Genomic DNA, 24,864 nt, shown 5'->3' with positions numbered 1-24,864 from the left:
GAAAGGGAAGAAGTCAATAAACAGTACATTATTGAAGAGGTTACCACTGTGGGCAATCAGATCATTCCACCCAGGACAGCAAGAGAGCTGGGGTATTTCTCTACCAGCTCCCATCAGTCACTGGTTGAGAGCTAAGACTATGGAGCCTGGACACAAGCTCATGGGGCTCCAGCTACCAGAGAAAGCCAATATGCAGAGTCATTGTGCTGCCCTTTGGGATCCTTGGGCAGAGTAAGCATAAAACGGTATCACTAGCATATGGAGGGGCACCCAGAGTATCTGCTAAAGCACCAAACTGTTACCCAAGAATGATCCGAAAAGACAGCTCTGACCCCTCTTCTCAACCACCCAAGTGTCACAGAACCATCCTTTTGCCAAACTCCAATTAGCGTGATCTCCCTAAAGTACAAAATTAAACATGTCACTCCCTCTGCTTGAAAGCCCATCCCACTGCCCTCTCTGTTATAAGAAAAAGTCCAAATTTCTCCCTCTGGCTTAAAATGGCCCACCTCTAAAGCATGACCTTGCCTCACTCTACCTTCTACGACCTGCCCAGTTAGGCTGCACTCATTTCTGTCCCTCAAATTCATCACGTCCTCTTCCTTTCCGGTCTTTGCACATAGTGTTTCCCTTCCTTAAAATATTCTTCTTCACTTTTCCCCACTCCCATAGCTTCCTCAGGTCTCAGTCTAGTGACGCTTCTTCCAGGAAGCCTTCCTTCTACCACAGGGTAGGGAGATGCCTCCTCCTTACAGCCCCCTCCTTGCAATCCCAGCATGCTGAACTCCTCCATTGGTAGTATTTATACACTGCATTGTATTTTGGGGTTGACATATCTGTCTTCCTCACTGGACAGAGCTTTGCAAGGGCAGAGACCATGACTTGTTCACCAGTATGTTGTCAGTGCGCAGCACAAATGCTTGCCACAAGGTTGTTACTCAATAAATTGTAGGGGAATAACTGTGGAGCCAAATTTGCCCCAAACCCACAATGCATGATGCCCTGTAGCTTCCCAGTTTGGTCCCGTTCCAACAATCACTTTCTTGTTTTTTTGTTTGTTTGTTTATTTTTGAGAGAGGGAAAGAGAGCATGAGCAGGGGAGGGGCAGAGGAAGGGGGAGAGAAAGAGACCATCTTAAGCAGGCTCTGTGCTGAACACGGAGCACAACACAGGGCTCGATCTCACAACCCTGAGATTATGAGCTGAACCACAATTAAGAGTTGAATGCTTAGCCAACTGAGCCACCAAGGTGCCCCCCCCCCCACCCTGGTAATCACTCTGAAGCAATACAGACAACCTCTTCACCAGGGAAGTCTTTGCTGTCTGATCTACCCTTCTGCCAATGGGATCATTCTTTTTCATGCCTGGGTATTATGAGAAAACTGACATTTGGCCTCAGAAGAGGGAGGACACAGTGATTCAAGTAAGGAGAGGCTTTTACAACTTCCAATTATGGAAGTGAGGTGTATGAAGGAATAGAAGTTCCTACGGAAGAGAACGGTTTGGTTAATCAAGGAGAAGTGCAGATTTAATGAGGACTCTGCCGTGGCCGAGGTGCAGACCTCATCTTTTACAACCACTCGCAGCAAGAAAAAAGCAGACAATGAATCAGAAAGCCCGGATCATTCCCAAGCTGTGAAGATCCAGTCTCCACACTAACTGACCTCCAGAAGTGACATTGGAATTTTAGAATCTGAATGCATCTAGATGTCCAAGCAATCGATAATCCCCAGGGAAGCTAATCGAGTTAACTGGGGCCCAGCAGACATGGCCTGAAATTGTACAGAGCCTAAAGAAAGTCCATCCACAGGCCAGACATGGAATGGAAACTAAAAAATAAGGGCTTGGAATTGGTACTACAATTCTGACAGTGGATGCTTCTTTTCCCAATAGACGATAAACTCCATGAGCACAGGAATTCTGCCCCTCCCTTTAGTAGAGCGAGTCTACTAAAGCATCAGATATGTAGCAAATATTCATCAAATTGCTGAAAGTGTGACTGAATAAATACTGAACGCTCTAATCCTTTCTCTTAAAATCTTGCAACATCTTATTGCTGCCAATTTCTCCAGTTTTGTGTCTCTCCATTCTCCACAATGCAACTGAGCCTCTAGCCAAGGCAAAAATGTGGAGGAGCAGAAGCTCTCATCCACTGATGGTGGAAATGTAAATTTGTACAAGTACTCTGAAAATCTATCTGGTGGTGTCTACTAATATTAAATATATACATACACGACAACCTAGAAATGCCATTCCTACGTATATGTTTGGGAGAACTACACTCATATATTCACTAAAAGACATGTATAGAAAGGTTCATCGCATCACTATTCACAATGGCCCCAAACTGGAAACTATTGAGGTGCCCACCAATGCTAGAATGGATAGAATGGATAAGTATGTTGGGGTATGATCATACAGTGGAGTGTGGTAACGAGAATGAAGAAACTACAGGCAGCAATGTGGACGAATATGACAAATGTTGAGTGAAATAACCCAGACACAACAAGACTATCTCGTAGGATTCAATATACATAAAGTTCAAAAACAAGCAAAATAATCTATTTAGTTAGAAGACATGGAGTAGACAGATAACCTTGGGGATGGTAGTAACCAAAACGGGTGATGGTTGATATTGACAAACATTTGCAATGATCCATCTCTTCATCCGGGTCACATGGGTATGTTCCGATCACAAACTCATTATGCTGCATGTGCTTATGATTTGTGCTTTTTGCTACATTTAGGTTATACTTAATTTTTAAATTTTAATTTAAAAAAATAATTTTAGCCAATGACTTGCAAACCCAAATTCCTGTGTATTTAATGTATGTGAGCGACATGGGACAGAGGGCCAGGTATGAGGACAAGAGGTAGGGACTGAATGAGGAGGTAGTCAAGCTCCTCTAAAGACATTTAAATACAGATTTTGAAAAATATGTGCTCACCCAACCAACCATGACTGGTGGACCAATTTGGCCCATGTGTGACCAATTATCGGTCTCTTCAGGTCTGCCCATGCTCAACCACCAGAGTCTCCAAACACACCTGACAACACCTCTTTAAGCCATTGCCCTCACCGTGTCTTCTGCCACCTTCTCCCATGGCAAGGCCTTCCTCATCCTCCAAGTTCTAGCTAAAATGTTTACCAGGTGGAAAGGTTTGCTGTCCCCTCCTCTCTCAGACACTAATAATCACTTTCTCCTTTGTGCTGCCATAAGATTATGTCTCCCCGACAAAGTATAAAGCTCCAAGAGGCCAAAGATTTGTTTTCCCAGCTTCACTGCCAGTACCTAGGACAGCACCTTGACCATGGTAAATGCTTAATCTCTATGTTGAAATATAGCAAGAGAAAAATACCTACTATAGCACTATAATTTTGTTCTTTTTTTAATATTTTATTTATTTATTTGACAGAGATCACAAGTAGGCAGAGAGGCAGGCAGAGAGAGAGAGAGAGGAGGAAGCGGGCTCCCCGCAGAGCTGAGAGCCCGACGTGGGGCTCGATCCCAGGACCCTGGGATCATGACCCGAGCCGAAGGCAGAGGCCTTAACCCACTGAGCCACCCAGGTGCCCCTATAATTTTGTTCTTTATCCAGAAGGATGTAGTTATAAAGTCCATTCTCTTACACCGTACACAAAGATGAACTCAAAATGGATAAAAGACCTCAACGTGAGAAAGGAATCCATCAGAATCCTAAAGGAGAATATAGGCAGTAATCTCTTCGATATCAGCCACAACAACTTCTTTCAAGATATGTCTCCAAAGGCAAAGGAAAAAAAAGCCAAAATAAACTTCTGGGATTTCATCAAAATCAAAACCTTCTGCACAGCAAAGGAAACAGTCAAGAAAACAAAGAGGCAACCCATGGAATGGGAGAAGATATTTGCAAATGACAGTACAGACAAAAGGTTGATATCCAGGATCTATAAAGAACTCCTCAAACTCAACACACACAAAACAGATAATCATATCAAAAAATGGGCAGAAGATATGAACAGACACTTCCCCAATGAAGACATACAAATGACTATCAGGCACATGAAAAAATGTTCATCATCACTAGCCCTCAGGGAGATTCAAATTAAAACCACATTGAGATATCACCTTACACCAGTTAGAATGGCCAAAATTAGCAAGACAGGAAACAACATGTGTTGGAGGGGATGTGGAGAAAGGGGAACCCTCTTACATTCCCGTTGGTGGGAATGCAAGTTGTTGCAGCCTCTTTGGAGAACAGTGTGGAGATTCCTCAAGAAATTAAAAATAGAACTTCCCTATGACCCTTCAATTGCACTACTGGGTATTTACCCCAAAGATAACAGATGTAGTGAAAAGAAGGGCCATCTGTACCCCAATGTTTATAGCAGCAATGGCCACGGTCACCAAACTGTGGAAAGATGCCCATGGGCAAGATGCCCTTCAACGGATGAATGGATAAGGAAGATGTGGTCCATATACACTATGGAGTATTATGCCTCCATCAGAAAGGACGAATACCCAACTTTTGTAGCAACATGGATGGGACTGGAGGAGATTATGCTGAGTGAAATAAGTCAAGCAGAGAGAGTCAATTATCATATGGTTTCACTTATTTGTGGAGCATAACAAATAGCATGGAGGACATGGGGAGTTGGGAGAAGGGAGTTGGGGGAAATTGGAAGAGGAGGTGAACCATGAGAGACTATAGACTCTGAAAAACAATCTGAGGGGCTTGAAGTGGTAGTGGGGTGGGAGGTTGGGGGAACCAGGTGGTGTGTATTAGAGAGGGTATGGATTGCATGGAGCACTGGGTGTGGTACTAAAACAATGAATACTGTTATGCTGAAAATAAATAATAATAAAATAATTATGCATAGCCCATCAATTCCCCCACACAAAATCCAAAAGATGATAATAGTACCTTATTGGGATTTGGATGGTATATTCTAATCCCTATAGACTCCAAAGACAATAAAGATTTTGAAATTGTTTCTTATTCTGTTATAACACTCTGCTAAAGCCTACAAGCTACTCCAGTATGTCCAAAGATTTCCCACCCCTCCCAAGGAGTGATACCCCTTGAGGAATTACTAATTTGGAAGCTTCCTCCCCTTGGACCCTCATTCTCCACTTCCCTTCCCTCCCAGACCCTTAGCTTATTCAAGCCATGGCTCAAACTTCTTATGCTTAGTTTCCAGGGCAATTTTTCAGCCATTTGCATTCTCCTTTTGTTCCTCTGCTGGGTTGGAGATTGTGGCAGTGAGGAAGGGGCACAGATCCTTTGGGTGTACTCAGCCTGGCCTCCCTCACAGTGGATTATCAAAAAGTAATCAGATCTACCACACTGCCAAGATTAACATTCTCCATTATCCCATCCTCTAGTTATTATTATGCTCAAAGATATCCGTCTCCTTGGTATATGCCACAGGAAGATGGGAGTGGAGGGAGAAAAAATATGTTCCCTGCAGTCCGTTGTCGTAATAATCATCACACCGTGTTTTGGCTAGATGTATATAATCTGCTTCCTTTAGGAGACTAACCCCCTGAGGGAGTGAACTAGGTTTTATTTTTCTATACATCTACGTGTCCTCAGGGCACTCACAGAGGGATGGAGTTGGGTGCCATATGGTGATACGCTCCACTGGGTAGCTGTTGAAAGAAAAGTTGCTGCCACTGGCAAAAAAGGAGCATTTTAAACCAAATTCATGTTTGCCTCCAACAGATTGCATCTGTCCAAAGTTCTGTGCTTAGGCTGCTGAAGACAAAAGGCACCAAGTGGGAGTATGGGCAACTGAAGGCTTGGACCATTCAGAATGATAGGTCTACATATAGCTCTCTTACCTGGAAGCTTCGGGTGCCTACCCTGCCTTCAGTGTTGAGAATGCTGCATGCAGAGCAGAGGATTTAAGATTCTATAAATACATGCTCTGGACGGTAAGAGCATCCACAGGCACCACTAGGTGCCAGGACCATATACATGGTGGAGATGGGGCGGAGGGGGTGCTGCGTGGAGATGCTTGTTTAATTAAAAATAACTTTTTTCTTAATGCAAACATCATCTACGTGAATTGTGGAAGATTTCAAAAATACAGAGAAGCATAATTTTTTAAATGCATGTGATACAAGGACCTAGGAATAACACCATAACTCCTTCCCGGCTTTTATATACCAATCCTGGCACTGGTCACAGAGAGTGCTTGGCTATATCGTTTTTGTGAATTCAACTCTGTTACACATGGTTTCTGCCAGGTGTAATCCTCTCCTCAGGGCCTTTTCCATGCCCACTGCCATGTCCAGGTCCCTTCAACATAGTGACTCTCATCTCTGGTGGACAGTATGCATTTCTGGCAGTCACATGAGCAGTGATGGCATAAACTCTGTGCCCTGCTCCTCTCTTCCCTCTGAACTATCAAAAGCCTATTTCGTAAATCAAAAAAAAAAAAAATGTGTTATGTTCCTGCTATAACCACCCTAATTCTTGCCAGGGTGAGATAGATGCCTCTGACTAATTAAAAAAGCATACATACTAGGAAAAAGAGAAAATACTAAACACACACACACATTTCTGCATTTAATCAAATCCACGATGCTAGCCATTATAAGAAACCATATTTAAAAATTTAATTGAAGCATAGCATACAGAGTAAAGTGTTTAGACATAAATGCATAGCTCAATGAATAATCACAAAGCAAGCACCTGTGTGACCACCAGCTAGGTCAAGAAGTAGAATGACGCCAGCCTTTCAGAGAACCCCAGCAGCCCCTCCCCTGTTATGTTCCCTCTATTTTCTCAAAGGTAACAACTGCCTTGACTTATAACCCTATATCTTGCTTTTTCCTGTTTTTTTTTTAACTTTATGTAGGTAGTATCATACATTATATATTCTTTTGTTTATGACTTCTATCATTTGGCATTATATTTGCGACACTCATCCTTGACTCACCACTATTTTATGTAGCCCTAAGAAAGAAAAAACACCACCAATTAAACTAAGGCACAAAGCTTTCTTATCACTTATAATTTTTATTTCATACTTACTTAAAGAGCTATTTTAGATTTATTTATTCAGACTTTTATCACATGTTATTCTTATGCACTATAAAAAAGGGAAAATATAAGCAAAAGAAATTTTTTATACGGCATTTCTTTTTTTTAAAGATTTTATTTATTTGACAGAGAGACAGAGATCACAAGTAGGCAGAGAGGCAGGCAGAGAGAGAGGGAAGCAGGATCCCCACTGAGCAGAGAGCCCGATGAGGGACTTGATCCCAAGACCCTTAGATCATGACCTGAGCTGAAGGCAGAGGCCTAAGCCACTGAGCTACTCAGGCACCCCGGGTAGGGCATTTCTAAAACTCTTGTGTGTTCAGAATCCAATTCTTCTGGGGGTTTCTGGGTGGTTCGATTGGCTAAGTGTCCAACTCTTGGTTTTGGCTCTGGTCATGATCTCACTCCTGGGATCAAGCCCCCCATCCAGCACCATGTTGAGTTTAAGACTCAGTGGGGAGTCTGCTTGAGGATTATCTCCCTCTGCCCCTGCCCCAGCACTTGTGCGCGCTCTCTCTCTCAAATAAATAAATCTTTAAAAAAAAAAAAAAAAAGGATCCAGTTCTTCTGAATCACTTTCAACTCACAAAGATGTCCATTTCTTTTTTTACACAATGACATTCATCATACCACTACATTGGTGATATGGTTTTTCTTTAGGGTATCCAACTATTGTCTCCAGAGTTTTCCTCCAAGCTGATGACCCCAGCCTGCAAAGTTGGATGTTAGAAGTTTGGTTGTTTTTTTTTTTTTTTAAATCAGAAATAGCAGAAGGTTTTTAGACAACAACCAGAATTTATAGTCCTTCCTTCAGTGGTCCTTAATGGTTGGATGACTAAAGCCACTTAGCCAAGTGATCCATTCAGGCTAAGAGGAATAAGAACCAAGTGTGCAAATACTGAAGACAATGACAACCACATAAAAAATGTCTGTCTGGCCAGCAGTGATTGTAAGATGCCACTGATTCCCAGAAGCACCCCAACTTCTGAGATGACACAATGCTATTAATGTTTATTTTAGAAACAATGAAATGCAATATTATTTTAATCTATTTATCTTCCTTTTGTATACAGTAAAAAAATGGTCATGTGGTAGGACTATACTTTCCCTATGACAGTGAGGGAAAAAGCACACAACCAGGGAGGAATAATTTAGAAGATCAAGAAAATATTTTGGCCAAAAAAAATTGAGCAGCTCATTCTAGTTTAAATATAAAATGAAGTATAAAATAAATTTGGCTGAATTTATTTAATTTTCTTTAAAAAAAAAGTTTTTATTTATTTATTTGACAGAGAGAGAGTATAAGTAGGCAGAGTAGCAGGCAGAGGGACATGGAGAAGCAGGCTCTCCACTGAGCTCGATCCCAGGACCCTGGGATCATGACCTGAGATGAAGGCAGCTGCTTAACTGACTGAGCCACCCAGGTGCCACTTAATTTTCACTAAAGAAATTCTTTGATGCTATGTTCTATTTCTTTAATGATTGTTCATAGTAGCTGGGTTCACCATCACACAGAACACCACCACCATCTATCCACCCAACTTTCCAAGTCAGAAACTTAAGAGATATCTCCCTTGCTCATGACCCCCACATCCAAAGTGTGTCTAGGTGGCACCCCTCCACTCACTTGAAAATCTCCCTATGCTATGTAGAGCAGCCTACATATTTAATGCAATCACTATCAAAATACCATCAACTTTTTTCAAAGAAATGGAACAAATAATCCTAAAATTTATATGGAAACAGAAAAGACCACAAATAGCCAGAGGAATGTTGAAAAAGAAAATCAAAGTTGGCAGCATCACAATTCCAGAATTCAAGCTCCATTACAAACCTGTAATCATCAAGACATTATGGTACTGGCACAAAAACAGACACATAGATCAATGGAACAGAGTAGGGAGCCCAGAAATGGACCCTCAACTCTGCGGTCAACTAGTTTTTGACAAACCAGGAAAGAATGTACAGTGGAAAAAAAGTCTCTTCAACAAATGATGTTGCAAAAATTGGACAGCCACATGCAGAAGATTGAAACTAGGCAATTCCTTACACCACACACAAAAATAGACTCAAAATGGGTGAAAGACCTCAATGTGAGACAGGAATCCATCAAAATCCTTGAGGAGAACACAGGCAGCAACCTCTTTGACCTCAGCTGCAGCAACTTCTTCCTAGAAACATCGCCAAAGGCAAGGGAAGCAAGGGCAAAAATGAACTATAAGGACTTCATCAAGATCAAAAGCTTTTGCACAGCAAAGGAAATGGTCAACAAAACCAAACAACAACGAACAGAATGGGAGAAGATATATGCAAACGACCTATCAGATAAAGGACTAGTATCCCGTATCTATAAAGAATTTATCAAACTCAACACCCAAAGAACAAAGAATCCAATCAAGAAATGGGCAGAAGACATGAACAGACATTTCTGCAAAGAAGACATCCAAATGGCCAACAGACACATGAAAAAGTCCTCAACATCACTTGGCACCAGGGAAATACGAATCAAAGCCACAGTGAGATACCACTTCACACCAGTCAAAATGGCTAAAATTAACCAGTCAGGAAATGACAGATGTTGGTGAAGATGCAGAGAAAGGGGAACCCTCCTACACTGTGGTGGGAATGCAAGCTGGTGCAGCCACTCTGGAAAAGAGTATGGTGGGTCCTCAAAAAGTTGAAAATAGAGCTACCCTGTGACCCAGAAATGGCACTACTGGGTATTTACCCTAAAGATACAAATGTAGTGATCCAAAGGGGCACATGCACCCCAATGTTTATAGCAGCAATGTCCATAATAGCCAAACTATGGAAAGAGCCTGGATGTCCATCAACAGATGAATGGAGGGGTGCCTGGGTGGCTCAGTGGTTTAAAGCCTCTGCCTTCGGCTCAGGTCATGATCCCAGGGTCATGGGATCGAGCCCCGCATCGGGCTCTCTGCTCAGCGGGTAGCCTGCTTCCTCATCTCTCTCTGCCTGCTTCTCTGCCTACTTGTGATCTCTGTCTGTCAAATAAATAAATAAAATCTTTAAAAAAAAAAAAACAGATGAATGGATAAAGAAGATGCGGTATATATACACACACAATGGAATACTATGCAGCTATCAAAAACTCCACAAAATCTTGCCATTTGTAATGATGTGCATGGAACTAGAGGGGATTATGCTAAGTGAAATAAGTCAATCAGAGAAAGATAATTATCATATGATCTCATTTATAAATTATCATTTATCAATTATCATAGGATCATAGGGGAAGGGAGGGAAAAATGAAACAAGATGAAACCAGAGAGGGAGACAAACCATAAGAGACTCTTAATCTCAGGAAACAGACTGAGGGTTGCTGTAGGAGAAGGGGGGTGAAAGGTATGGGACTGGATGATGGACATTGGGGAGGGTATGTGCTATGGTGTGCTATGAATTGTGTAAGACTGATGAATCACAGACCTGTACCCCTGAAACAAATAATACATTATATGTTCATAAAAAGAAAAAATCTCTCTCATCTGCCTACCTCCCTCCCCTTCAACACAAATATTCCAGTTCAAACCACCATGACTGCTTACTTTGATGACTACAAATGTAGAGATACATTTGTGAGGTCTATCCTAGCCTCTTCTAGGCCCACTACCATCCACTTTCCACCTAGCAAAGGATCCTTCTCAAATGTAAATCTAGCCATGCCACCCTATGGCTCTAACAAATACTGTCCAAACTCCTTACCAAGGCTCCAAATTTCCTGCATTTTCTGACTGGGAGATACCATTTACGGCCATCCTGAATGACTTCAGGGCACATGATTCCCTACTCCGATCTATTGCACTATGGAGCTGTCCCTATATAACCTATGTGACTGTACACAGCAGCCCTCATCTTCTCAACTTCTCTAGCCTCATCTGTACCACTTTCCCTTTGCTCCCCACACTGGACACACATGCACCTTCTCTTAGCACCCAAACACACCAAACTCCTTCCCCACTTTTTCTAAGCTGTTCTGACTTTTAGGCACACTAACCCTGAATTCTGCCTTCACTTAAGTAATAATACCTACTAATCCCCCATGTCTCAGTTTGAATGACACTTCCTCAAGAAAGCCTCCCCTAACTGTCCAGGCTTTCCCAGACTTGGTTAAAACTATTAGATCATTATTCATGTGCTTTACGATTTAAAAATTTGTATTCTCATCTGGCGTGTCAGCTGCCCAAGAGAAGAAACTCTATCTCCTTGTTAATATGTTCCCAATGCCCCACATAATGCCAGGCATAGAGACAAATAAGTTCAATAAGTAGAGAATGAATGAATGTGTAGAAGGAAGGATATAGGAGGATGGAGAGACAACTAAATGAATAACTGAATGGATCCCTTTAAGACAAGCAGTGGCAGCATTAATCCATTGGTGGCTTGGTATCTATCTCCTCATTCTTCTCTCCCTCCACTTCCTAACCTGTCACCTACCTAATCTGGTCTGAGAATCAGGAGCCTCCAGTGGGTCCAAAATTGCCTTTAACCTACAGTAACCACATCTAATAAATGAAACACAAGATAGCCAGTTACTTATGAAATTCAGATAAGCAATGAAATTTTTTAGTTTGTCAAAATGAACAAAAAAAAATTTCATCTGGGCGTACTTCTTCTAAAAAAAAAAATTTAAATCATTATTTATCTGAAATTCAAACTTACCTGGGAATCCTGTGTTTTATATGGCGACCATACTACAGAATCTTCAAACCTGGACCTATTTGTCCCAGGCCGTCCCCTGCCTTCTGCTCACCTCTCTATCCCTGGTGGCTGACATCTGTGGACTACATTTCCCATAACCCCTTGCTGGCTGGTATCTGGGGCTGGCCAGTGGAAGGCCCAGGTTAAGAGAGCCGTGGGTAACAGAAAGAGAAAAGTTAAGTCTTTAAAAAAAAACAAAAAAGTTAAGTCTTTACCTCCTTTCTTCTCAGCTTCAGGCAGCATCTCTAGTAGCAGCCATGTCACTTCTCTAAGTCCAGCTCTGCTAGAAGGCTCTCTGTAGTTCCAACTTCCAAAGGCTGACCCCAACTCCCTTTCACACCATCCTGCATGTGCCCCTCGGGCCTGGGACAGAAGCAGCGGCCTGCTATTGCCAACCTCTGAGTCGCTTCACCATTTCACTTCCTGTGTTCTTTGCTCACCTGTGCAATCCATTCCCTGCATTAAATTTCTTTGGTATTAAAACCACAGAAGGTTCTGTTCTCCTGATTTGAACTCTGACTCATACACACCTCTGACTCCTTGTCTACTGCCTGGGTTGTTGGGCATAACTCTTCCTTCAAGAGTGTGAGCCATCTACAGGACCATCCCCACTTTTGATGCTTCCCCTGGTCTACTGCTTGGGGAAATGGCATCATCATTATTTTTAAGAGTAGAATAACAGAGCTAACATTTATTGAGTAGTTACTATTTGCAAAGCACGACACCCACTTCATTTCATTTACTTTCCAAAAAACTTTACGACTTGGTACTATTATCCCCATTTGGCAGATAAGGAACTTAAGGCTTAGAGACCAAGGTGATGCCTTTAGGACAAGTGAACACAAGCATGTGTGGCTCCATGCTCTTAATCATCCCTCTGCCTAGGAGTCCAGTGCCACCCCCTTTTGTAGGTCCATACTCTTGGAGCCAATGACAGTTCTCTTGGGAGGTTTGGGTATCTTTAGAAGCTTGTGCGTAGACTATCTCTGGAGGCGTCTTTTGAGTTTTTCAGCCAGTAGGCTGTACCTTGAGGCTGCTTTGAATGAACTACTCTCAGTGGTGTATGTATGTGTGGGAGTGGGCTGGTGGGTGGGGGTACCAGAGGGAGTGACCTTGAAATTGGAAATGAAGTCACTCTATGTCAGCTGTCATCGTGGTGAGAAGCCAGCCAGGCAGCTCCACAGGGGACCCAGGGAGACATGAAAGGCATACAGAGTCAGGTTGAAGGAAATGTTATTAATCAGGTGGAGGGACTTCTGGCACCAAGGGAGTGTCTGCTCAACAAAATGTAAAGTGTCACCCGAGCAGCAGTGTGAGAAGGCCTCCTGATGTACATTACCTGAGAAAGGCCCAATTTAGAGCAAAACTAAATAATGAAATGAGGTTGACACCCATCCCTCCAACACCCTTTCATGTTTCCGGGGAAACTGCCGCTAATGGAGCACTGCAGGACTCTGTACTTCACAATCAGAAGCCCACAGAGGTGCCTCCATGGGGATTCAAGTCCTGAGGGGCACCTCAAATGCTACAGACCTCAGCCCTGCTAGCCCCCAGCTGTCAGCCTCATGCAGAGCCAGCTGTCTAACATTCACAAACCGATATCTATTTTCAACACGGCACAGGTGTCAGGGATTGGGCAGAAAGCCAGGCAGGGATGAAGTCAGCACTATCTGATTTGACCAAGTTCTCTGATCTGGGGAGTGGTGGAGTAGAAAAGGCAAGGTATGGTCAGGTCCGACTGGGAAGCAGACTATTTGTCTGGCAGTTTTCTTCTGAAAACTCCCCACATGAAACACCCAGTGGTCTCCAAAATCATATTCATTCATCCAGTGTTTTTTTTTTTTTCTTCATTCATTCTGTGTTTAACATGTGTTTACTGAGCATCGACTATGCCTTGGGCATTGTTCTGGGAGCCATCCCAGACTCCCCCCATTAGGGAGGACTTAACCCATCTTCTGCCTCATTGCAGCAAGATCTTGCTTTCAGGTCCCTTGCTTCATTCTGTTCACAAAGTATTAATTGAACACCTACTTATGCCAGGCACTATGGTTAAATACACAGCAGTGAGCAAGACAGATCTAGTCAGTGACATATGGCAGTGAGAGTAACAGATTTGAAGGCAAAAGACTGACTTTGGAAAAAAAAAAAAAAGATTGACTTTGGACAAGGTAGTTTAACCCCTTAGAACGTCAGTCTCTTTGTTTTGGAGTGGGTACAAAGAAAGATATGATGAACTTCAGAAATAAAAGATGTAAAAATTACTAATTCCATCTACAAAGATCCTCTTTCTAAGTAAGGTCACCTTATGAGGCTCTGAGTAGATATAACTCTGGGGGGGGAGAGGAACTAACCCACAATTATACTAGGTTATCAACTAGTCCATATTTTTTTTAAGGATTGTCTCTATATTTATGTCTCTCTCTTTTTTTTTTAAGATTTTATTTATTTATTTGACAGAGAGAGAGATCACAAGCAGGCAGAGAGGCAGGAAGAGAGAGAAGGGGAAGCAGGCTCCCCGCTGAGCAGAGAGCCCGATACGGGGCTCGATCCCAGGACCCCGAGATCATGTCCTGAGCCAAAGGCAGAGGCCTAACCCACTGAACCACCCAGGCGCCCCTCTCCCCAAGTTTTAAATGTTGGTCATAAATTAAACTTCTAAAACACAGCACAGAATCAACAAAATACATTGATAAGCTGGATTTGGTACAGGGACCACCAGCTTATCACTTCTACTCAAGACCCCAGGAATGGCTCTGATAGTATCATTTCAGGCAGGCCAGTAATACAGACATCTCTGGCCTTATAGAGTCTCTTCTCTGCCAAACTGTGGGGTGTTTATGGAAACCTGCAAAGATTTACAAGTAGAGAATACACATCCTTATCAATTCATGCGTTCAAGTATTTACTGAACCACCATTCAGTGTGATGCTCTATGCTCATCTGGGCACACAGAGGCAAAATCAAACATCACACCTGCCCTCAGGGAGCATGGAAAGGGAGAGAGAGATCAAATCGATCGTTATTCCAAATAATATTTAATTTCAGCTATGGTGAACTGAACACAAGACAGGAGCAAATTTTACCTCACTCAGTTGTGGGTTTTTGTTTTTGTTTTTTTGTATTTTTGTTTAGTTTATTTGAAGATGGAGTTGTGGAGGGGGAGGGGTCACTATTTGGGGGGCACCCAGTGCAGGGCCTGAGTATTCTTATCTGGACTGTGAGCTTAGGTGCGACTTGGTGAGGACTTTCTGTTCTCTTCCCTTCACTTTCATTTCGGGGGCTTTTGAAGTACAGTGCTACTAGAACATTTTCATGCCAACTGCTCAGGCTGCAATCCTCTAGTCTGTGGTTACTCTGTGGGAGGAATAAAGCCTGCCCTTGGCTGGAAACTAGTACCCTGGCCAGAATGGTAGTAAGACCCTAGAGCACCTGGGTGGCTCAGTTGGTTGGTTGGGTGCCTGCCAACTCAGGTCATGATCTCAAGGTCTTGACCGCATTGGGCCGCCTGTTCAGTGAGGCGTCTGCTTCTCCCTCTCCCTCTGCCTCTCTCCCCATGCTCATGCTCTCGCTCAAATAAATAAATGAAGTCTTTAAAAAAAAAAAAAAAAGACCCAGAAACTTGAGGACTTCTTTGTTTCTGTCCTTATACAAAGCCGTCTGTCTGTCTTGGATATGGGAGAGCCACCTAAATGACTAGAATGGCTGCCTGTAGTAAGACTCCCATGCAAAGTCTAATGTGATCCCCTCCACATCTCTGGTCTAGCCACTTCTGGCTGTGAGACCTCCACTTGGAGCCAGCCGAAACCAGTACCCAGCTGCAAGGAAACCCAGGCAGGAACCCTTTCCTAGGGAAGTCCTCTGTAAAAGACTACCCGTGTTAGAATGTCACTTAGACTATGGTGGATTTCTAACTTAACTATTCTTTGTCAGTGTCCTGTGCTAACTACTTAAATTACAACATTGAGTGATTTCCCCCTGTAAAAGTTTTCTAGTGTTTTCCATGGGTTAAAATGGCATGTTTTCTAATCCATTCACTGGCACCCACCTGTAGTCTAGAATGCAATGGGAGAGGGGTGTGGGGGGGCAGGGGGAAGGGGGGGTAAGGTGAACATCTCTCTCCTACAGAGCAAGGCAGTGTTCAGAGTGATTCCATTTGAGGGATGTCTCCAGTCGTTTTGACACTAGTGACTTCTTGGTAATGAAGATTCTCTAATTCTCTAGGAGCATGGGATTTCCCTCTCTGGGTCCCCAAGGAAACTCCCTTGGGATGCCTTTTTTTTTTTTTTTAAAGATTTCATTTATTTATTTGACAGAGAGAGATTACAAGTAGGCAGAGAGAGAGAGAGGAGGAAGCAGGCTCCCTGCTGAGCAGAGAGCCCGATGTGGGACTCGATCCCAGGACCCTGAGATCATGACCTGAGCTGAAGGCAGCGGCCCAACCCACTGAGCCACCCAGGCGCCCCTTTGGGATGCCTTTTAACCAAATGGGAACAATTTGGATTGCAAGATTTAAGAAAAGACTGATCTTCTTCTGTAACACTGAATGGCCTCAGTATTCCTTAGAAGTCCAGTGAAAATAGCCCACTAATGGGACATGAAGCGTCAGTATGATCTAAGAGTTAGATCTCTTCTGCAGGGCAAATGGATGGAGGTACCCTATGCTCCGGCCCTCATGACCCTAAATCAAGACCCAGATCTAAGGGCCTCTTACAGAATGGGTTTGGCCACTAACCAAGCAGGTAAGCCCTTTCCTGACATATTGGATGATAACTGTCTAAACAGGCCTCCTCCTAATAAACCCAGGTTGCTGGGTGAAACCCAGGCCCTCCCTGGTAAGTTCCCAGTCTTCTCTGGCCCAACATGGACTGCCTATTTTCATTTGTTGGTGGAAAAAAACACTGCATCTGCTCATCTGTGCAAGCTTATAGGCTTTAGAATGAGGAGTCCACTTCTTCTGCCCTCTGGGCTTTTATCCACCTCCAGCCCTGCTGGTGGCAACTCATGCCTCTTCTGCCTTCCCGCTCCCCGGTCCTGTTCTTGCACCATCCTGGCTGTGGCCTGCACAAATGTCTCTACCATCCCTGCTCACATCCTCACTATCAAGGAGCAAAGAATCCAACCAATAAAATAGAATTCTTTGTAAAAGTGATTGGAGGTGGGGGGGAGGTGATTGGAGGGGCACCAGGTAGCTCAGTCAGTTAAGCATCTGACTCTTGATTTCATCTCAGGTCATGGTCTCAGGGTCCTGGGATTGAGCCTTGTGTCAAGCTCCCTGCTCTGACAGTGGGGAGTCTGTTTATCTCCCTGTCCCTCTGCCCCTCCCCCAGCTCATGCTCATTCTCTCTCTCTCTCTCTGATAAAAATAAATCTTTTTAAAAAGGTGACTGAGTAAGTCAGTAACAGGTTCCATTGAATGAGCACCGCTACGTGCCCAACACTGCGCCAGACACGTTAAATGGGTTTTCTTCAACTTTCAAAACAAGCCTGTAGGGTAAATATTATTTCCATTTTCTTTTTTTTTTTTTTTAAGATTTTATTCATTTATTTGACAGACAGAGATCACAAGCAGACAGAGAGGCAGGCAGAGAGAGAGAGAGGGAAGCAGGCTCCCTGCTGAGCAGAGAGCCCGATGCGGGGCTCAATCCCAGAACCCTGGGATCATGACCTGAGCTGAAGGCAGAGGCTTTAACCCACTGAGCCACCCGGGTGCCCCTATTTCCATTTTCTAAAGGAAGAACACTAGGGTTGATGGAGACTTAACTGCCCAAGATCAAACAGCTGGGTGAATGGTGACTTTGCCCCACATGTGTCTCATTCTACAGCTCATGGTCTTTCAACGCTCTTTCCCAGCACACGCTACAAGCAAGCACCACCAACTACAAACTCCCTGTCCAGACTTCCAGCCACAACAGCAAACCACACCTGAAAGTTGTCTTAGCTTAAATATAACAGAAGTTTGTATTTTTCACTTGTGTGATATTCCAAAGCAGTTTTCCCAAATAGTAGGGTAGTTCTTCCCAAACAGTAACTCAAAAACCCAGAATGTTCCATCTCCTGGTTTCACTGTCTTCAAAAACAAAATGGCCCCCAATGTTACCAAGGTGGGAAAAAAAACAAGAAGGATTGTGGGTGGGAGGTGTTTATGGGCTGCATAGGGTAAACATCATTCGTTTACATGCCATTGGCTACACTGCAGTCACATGTGATGCCTGGTGCTAGGGAGGCTGGGAAATGTGGTCTATCTGTGCCTAGAAAGAAAGGAAATGAATTTGGTGATCAGCCAGTACTCCTGCCACACGGCTTCCAATAAATCCATTTATTCTGGTTGTATCTTTTGAGTACTTGCAAAAGTTCACTGAAGCTTACCTTCCCTTCTGGAGCTCTCAAAGAGCTTTTATTCATGTGCCTTACAGTTTTATATTTACACTGATAGCTATTTAAAGTCTGTATAACCATTTGGCACTATCATTATCTTGCATGCTTCACAGAGGTTGGAGTCTCAGGGAGAGACCTGCTTTCTTTTCCATGGATTAGAAATGAATACAGCCCCCTATGCAATCTTGCAAAGGACTAAGAAAACGATATAAAGAATGAAAAGCTTTCAAAAGGAAGGTATTACTCATGTAGTCATCCAGGGCTAGGTCTGCAAAGAAGATATGAAAATACCATAAGCCAATTTCAAGGAAATGTCATCCAAAACTCTTAAGAGGTTCCCTCTTGTCAAGTCTCCCTTTATGACACATTGAAAATTTTAGGGTACATCAATAAATCATGATTTGCCATTTCCTTCCAAAGCCCTCCCTGTTGTGAAATTCCAAGTAGCTCATCCTTAGAACAGTATCTTTTAGAAGATTTTACTGGGTATGTCTGAGTTTATTTTATGTTGCCTTTTGCATAAGAAAGAACTCTTGCCCTATTCCCTACCAGCAGAGGATGCACAATGAAATGGAGTGGTCCGGGTTTTTTTGGTTTGGTTTTTGGGGTGTTTTTTGTTTTTGTTTTTTGTTTTTTACTCATTTGGGGAATAAACTACACACAGCCTTAAATGTCTCTCCTATAAGGGGAATTACTCGAACTGTATTTCATAGAATACTCTTCCTATGGATGTTAAGGTATGTTCTGTAAGAAAACAGGAAGCGAAGAAAGGATTCTGGAGCTAAAACAAGGTGGGGCAAACTGGGTTAAAGAAAGTAAAGAGGTCGGTGCCTGGGTGGCTCAGTGGGTTAAGTCTCTGCCTTCAGCTCAGGTCATGATCTCAGGAGCCTGGGAGGGAGTCGGGCATCAAGCTCTCTGCTCAGCAGGGAACCTACTTCCCCTTCTCTCTCTGCCTGCCTCTCTGCCTACCTGTGAACTCTCCCTCTGTCAAATAAATAAATAAAATCTTTTTTAAAAAAGAAAGTGAAGAGGTTTCTTTACTGTAGGACTTTCAGAACCTTTTCTATGCTAATTGTGGACTGAAAAGAGGGTACAGGTTGATTCTGAAGATGGAAACAGCTGTTATCCTTTCAAATAGACAGAAGATACCTCTAAACGCTTTGCATTTACCTATATATCATTCTTCTGAATCTGAAAAACAAAGGCCTCAGCTCTGCCCAAAATATTCCTAGATGAGATAAGGGATATATATCCTGATCACCCACTGTAAGTCAAGGATCTGACAAAGACTTAATTCTATTACGTTAAGAACAGGAACTTTGGGGTCAAAAGACCTGGGTTCAAATCTTTGTTCTTCCACTCTCCTGCTGTGCAACCTTGGGCAAATTAACTAGTCTCTCTGAGTATCACTTCTGCATGTTCCATTTCCTCACATGTGAAATGGAGATTATAATAGTACCTATTTTATTGGGACATTGAGAGAATTAAGTGAGACAAACTCTGGAAAATATTTAGTAGGGTTCCTAACACAGAAGGGTTATCTCCCCTCCCAAAATATGAGCCATTTATCATCACTACTATACCACAGTGTCTTCCCCAGATTTACATGGGACAGGAAACTTCGAACACAGAATGTGCATTAGCATCTCAAGGAACTCTGAAGAAGCAAGTTTGGGAAATGCTAAGTCAGAGGGCATCCTATGAAGATAACATCCTATGATGATGATGGACCACAGGAGAGTTTGGGGACCTAGAAGGGGTGCACCCAAAAGCTTAACATCATGAACATAATCTCTCTAACCACCTTTCAAAATCCAAAACGGGACATCTAGAGATGGTGCCAACTTCCCAGGTCCACCTGCAAAGTCCTGGTGTTGGGAGCCTTCTGCTCACCAAGTTCCAATCCCATCAAGGATTTACAAAGTTTGGGGCTGACCTTCCTTTGTTCAAAATGGGGGTCTTCTGGCTGAACACCATCTGGGACTCTCAGGACGCAGGGACCACTGTTACATCCACCCCTGAAGTCAATGCTTCCCTGTCTCCTCCTGGAACTTATTCTGCTCCTAGGATAGAGGCCCCTCTTCCCTTTTGAGTCTGCTCCAGGTTCTATGAGAGTGAACTGCCACAAAATGCAGTTACAGCAATTTGAGTTTCGATGCATGTCCATAGTAAAATCACCTCTGTCCTGAACACTTCTGACAAGGAGTGTACGAAGCACCAGAAATGCGCCATCTCATTTAATTATTACAATTACATCCCATTTAATTATTACTCTATAAGGTAGGGTTTCTTATTGTGCCCATGTCATGGATAGAGAGAGAGAGAGAGGTTCCAAGAGAAAAAAATGACAAGTTCTCAAGGTAAGTTATGATCTGAACCTGGATTAGGTCTCCTGAATTAGGTTCATCAACTTCACACCGTCTCCTTTTTTCTCCTAGTTTCCCTCTCTCTCCTGTCTGTTCTATGCAGTGATCTCCAGGAAAGAACTGGATGGATTCAGGCAAGCAGGGAGAATGCCAATTGGACATCTTGGTTTTCAGAAAAATAGCTTTCTGCTCACTGATGTTCAACAAACTGGCTTGCTTCCAGTATCAGAAATGGTACTTGGTGGGTTATTCAAGAAAGCCAAAGTGACGAATCATAAAACATAATACATTCATACCTTAGTTTAACCTCAAACAAAGCAATGTCATTGGCTCACCAGTCTTTGGAGGTAGGAGAGGTCTTATCTTGGAGCACAGGAGTCTTAATGGAATTCCTTTCTCTTTTTTGGGCATAAATCACAACCATAATCTATTACTCTTGATTCCCAATTCCAATCTCTTTGGAGCGGTGGACTTTAAAGAATGCATGTGTGGAGTAAACTGAGTGCTGCATGCTTCCAGATTTTCATGATTTTCCTTTTTTTTGGCTAATCTCTTAGTTTTCATCCCCTGGTTTGACAGCATTTCTTTGCAACTCAACTTTTCAAGCCTTTCCAAAGCATTTAACACAGTGCTCATGGAAACGACTCTTCTCTTTTAACTCTGTGTTCATTCGTGATTTGTTATATTTAATTAAACTATAGACTTAGAATAAAGCACAGGAGCTGAGATCTTCCCCCAGATATCTGTCCCGCTTAGTCCCTCACCTCCTTCAGATCCTCGCTCAAATGTTATTTTCTCAGTACAGTAAAACTGTAATGCTCCTTTCCTTGCTTAATTTCCCTCCAGCACTGATAATATGCAAGATACAGAATACCTGGGGCGCCTGGGTGGCTCAGTGGGTTAAGCCGCTGCCTTCGGCTCAGGTCATGATCTCAGGGTCCTGGGATCGAGTCCTGCATCGGGCTCTCTGCTCAGCAGGGAGCTGCTTCTCTCTCTCTCTCTGCCTGCCTCTCCGACTACTTGTGATTTCTCTCTGTCAAATAAATAAATAAAATCTTAAAAAAAAAAGATACAGAATACCTTAATTCTTGCGTTTATTGTTGTCTGACCTCATTAAAATCTAAGTGCCACGAAGACAAAGATTTAGTCTGTTTTCTTTGCTGATGTATGTCTAGAGCCTCGCACATAGTAGGTCCTCCATAAATATATACTGAATGAATGAACAAATGCTTCAAAATAGTGGCTGGGATTACAGCTGACACCAAAGACATCTTGAGAACCTCCATGTTTTAAAATGAGGCACTGAACTCTGAGGTCAGACACCCACCTCAGAGGCTCACTGAGAGAAGTACATCCTGACCCCACAATCCCCAACTCTCCCAGTTTATAAAAGAAGACAGCCACAGCATAATAGTAAGCAAGGAAAGGTGACCCCCAACCCTCCCTATGGTGTGAGGTGATAGACTTTTTTGCCCACCCTGAGGTCAAAGGAGAGGGAGAGATTTTTTTTCTCTGTACTTTGGTTTCCTATAAATTTTCTAGAAGGTGCCTTAATATTGTTGTTGTTTGTTTGTTTGTTTGTTTGTTTATCCTGATTAGGGTATGTAGGGCATCTTATAATGGCTTGATACCTTTCATCAGTTTGGGGGAACATCTTAGTCACTATCTCTACAAATATCTCCTTCTGCCACATTCTCTTTCTCTGTCCTTGGGACCCAAGTTAGATCTTCTCACCTGCCTTCTCTTCTGAACTCACCTTTTGTCTCTATTCTTTTTTTTGTTTTTTTAAGATTTTATTTATTTATTTATTTATTTATTTATTTGGCAGACAGAGATCACAAGTAGGCAGAGAGACAGGTGGAGAGAGAGGAAGGGAAGCAGGCTCCCAACCGAGTGAAGAGCCCGATGCAGGGCTCGATCCCAGGACCCCGAGATCATGACCCGAGCCAAAGGCAGAGGCTTTAACCCACTGAGCCACCCAGGTGCCCCTTATCTCTATTCCTGATTGGCAGTATTTTCTTCCAGCTCATCACATGCATAGTAAGCAGAGCTATTCTTAAATCTGTCCAGTAATTTCACTACTTGGAGGTATGGGGGTCTGTTCTATTTGCTGTTTCTGCTAGTTGTTACTTATTTTGCTCATCTCCTCATGTGCCAGATTATGCTTTTATTGCAATGCAGACATTGCATTTGTAAACTTCTTGGTGGAAATAAACTGAGGCTTTAGGATGATGTTATTTTCCTCCAGGGATAATGTGTATTTGCTTCTTCTGGGTCCCCATAGGAACTAGCAGTCTGGGGTCACCTTGATACAAACGCAAGGATTGAGATGAGCAGATGCCGAACTATAGTCCCTTCAAGAGCCTACTTCTATTTCACCTTTAGCCCCCGGGTGCAGCCCTTTGGGATTCTGACCAAAAGTCAGGAGGGTTCACCAAGGCCTCCTTCCCTGGATAAGTACAGAATTCCAATCCCTGTGCTCTGACCCGAAGACACCGCTGAAATTCCCACTTAGCCTCCTAACCACTCCTCACACCTGGAACGGCCAGATACTGGTCATCTCCCCAGACTTCTAGCCTCCCCAGATTCTGTTCTATTTTTATGACCTCTTAGCTCGGCAATGCCTTGAAGCAGTGTGTGTATGTGTGCGTGTGTGTTCATACATGGGTATATGTGTGTGCATGTATATATATATTATACATATATGTTATATATATTTGCCTAGTGTGGGGACTGATCCAAATTACCTTGCCTGCCATTATCAGACGCAGAAATGTCCTCATTAACCTGTGTCCGGGCCTGGCTAGAGTGAGGCAGGTGAGGCGCTACAGTGAGACCTTTGAGAATACGTTCACTCTTGGGTTTGTGCAAACACAAGCCTGGGGCCTGACAGTGAGCACATCCTTACTCTGCATGCCCCAACACCTGGCTTGCCTCACCTTTATCGCAGTCCTCCTGATCTACCTATGCTTGCAGAGGTTTAAATACCTGGGCAGAAATTGCACTACTGCGTATTTACCCCAAAGATACAGATGTAATGAAAAGAAGGGTCATCTGTACCCCAATGTTCATAGCAGCAATGGCTACAGTCACCAAACTGTGGAAAGAACCAAGATACCCTTCAGCGTATGAATGGATAAAGAAGATATGGTCCATATATACAATGGAATATTCCTCCTTCATCAGAAAGGATGAATACCAACTTCTGTGTCAACATGGACAGGACTGGAGGAGATTATGCTGAGTGAAATCAGTCAAGCAGAGAGAGTCAATTATCATATGGTTTCACTTACTTGTGAAGCATAAGGAATAACATGGAGAACATTAGGAGAAGGAAAGGAAAAGTGATTTGGAGGAAATCAGAGGAGGAGATGAACCATGAGAGACTGTGGACTCTAAGAAACAAACTGAGGGTTTTGACGGGGGGTGTCACATGAAGCTGGTGGTGGGTATCAAGGCAGGCACGTATTGCACGGAGCACTGGGTGTGGCGCATAAACAATGAATTCTGGAACACCGAAAAGAAATAAAATAAAATGAAATGAAACAAATGAATACATAAAATAAAAATAAATAAATAAATACCTGGGCAGATAGTGCTAAGTGAATTTACATCTGGAAAGTGGGCTAGGAGATACAGACTTGACTTGTTCTTCATTCACTTCTAAACTGTGTGCCTCTTGTTACAAAACCCAACATTATGGTTTACTATACTAAGTGCCTGACATGCATCGTCTCACGCAACCCTCACTGAAACCCTGAGTAGGTGCCATTTGTATCCCCAGTTTGCCTATGAGGAAACAAAAGCACACAGAGACTAAGTGACTTGTCCATGTTCCCCAAACTGAGAGAGGATGGAGCCAAGTTTGAACCCAGCCAGGTTCCTAAGCCTCCGTGTCTAATGCTATACACACAGCCACCCATTATAGATCCTATTAAAAGCGCTGAATTACTTTTGCAATTTAAAAATATGGTGCAATCTATAATCTAAAATAATATGTTATGCATATTGGAAAATCTGAATTTTAAAATAGATACAACAGTTTAAGAACCAACCCTTTTAACACAGGCAAGTGGTCCTAATTTGCACTGAATTACAAAATAGTTAATGTAACATTTATGATATTCTTTTATCAAAAGTATAATATCCTGTGAAAAGTTTAAAAAAGTAAATAAAGGGCGCCTGGGTGGCTCAGTGGGTTAAGCCGCTGCCTTCGGCTCAGGTCATAATCTCAGGGTCCTGGGATCGAGTCCCACATCGGGCTCTCTGCTCAGCAGGGGGCCTGCTTCCCTTCCTCTCTATCTGCCTGCCTCTGTCTACTTGTGTTCTCTGTCTGCCAAATAAATAAATAAATAAATAATCGTTTTTAAAA

At 42.9% G+C, this 24,864-nt stretch overlaps 1 protein-coding gene across 1 annotated transcript in view; it reads right to left on the bottom strand.

The window, feature by feature from the left end:
* Positions 1-24,864, bottom strand: part of SUDS3 (SDS3 homolog, SIN3A corepressor complex component) — a 205,037-nt gene that overhangs the window by 929 nt on the left and 179,244 nt on the right. The gene's annotated exons all lie outside the window — the stretch shown is intronic.

The sequence above is a fragment of the Mustela nigripes genome, chromosome 8, assembly GCF_022355385.1.
Source record: "Mustela nigripes isolate SB6536 chromosome 8, MUSNIG.SB6536, whole genome shotgun sequence".
In the NCBI taxonomy this organism is placed as follows: Eukaryota; Metazoa; Chordata; class Mammalia; order Carnivora; family Mustelidae; genus Mustela; species Mustela nigripes.
Note: the sequence above shows the minus strand (reverse complement) of the source record. Positions and strands in the feature narration are given on the sequence as shown.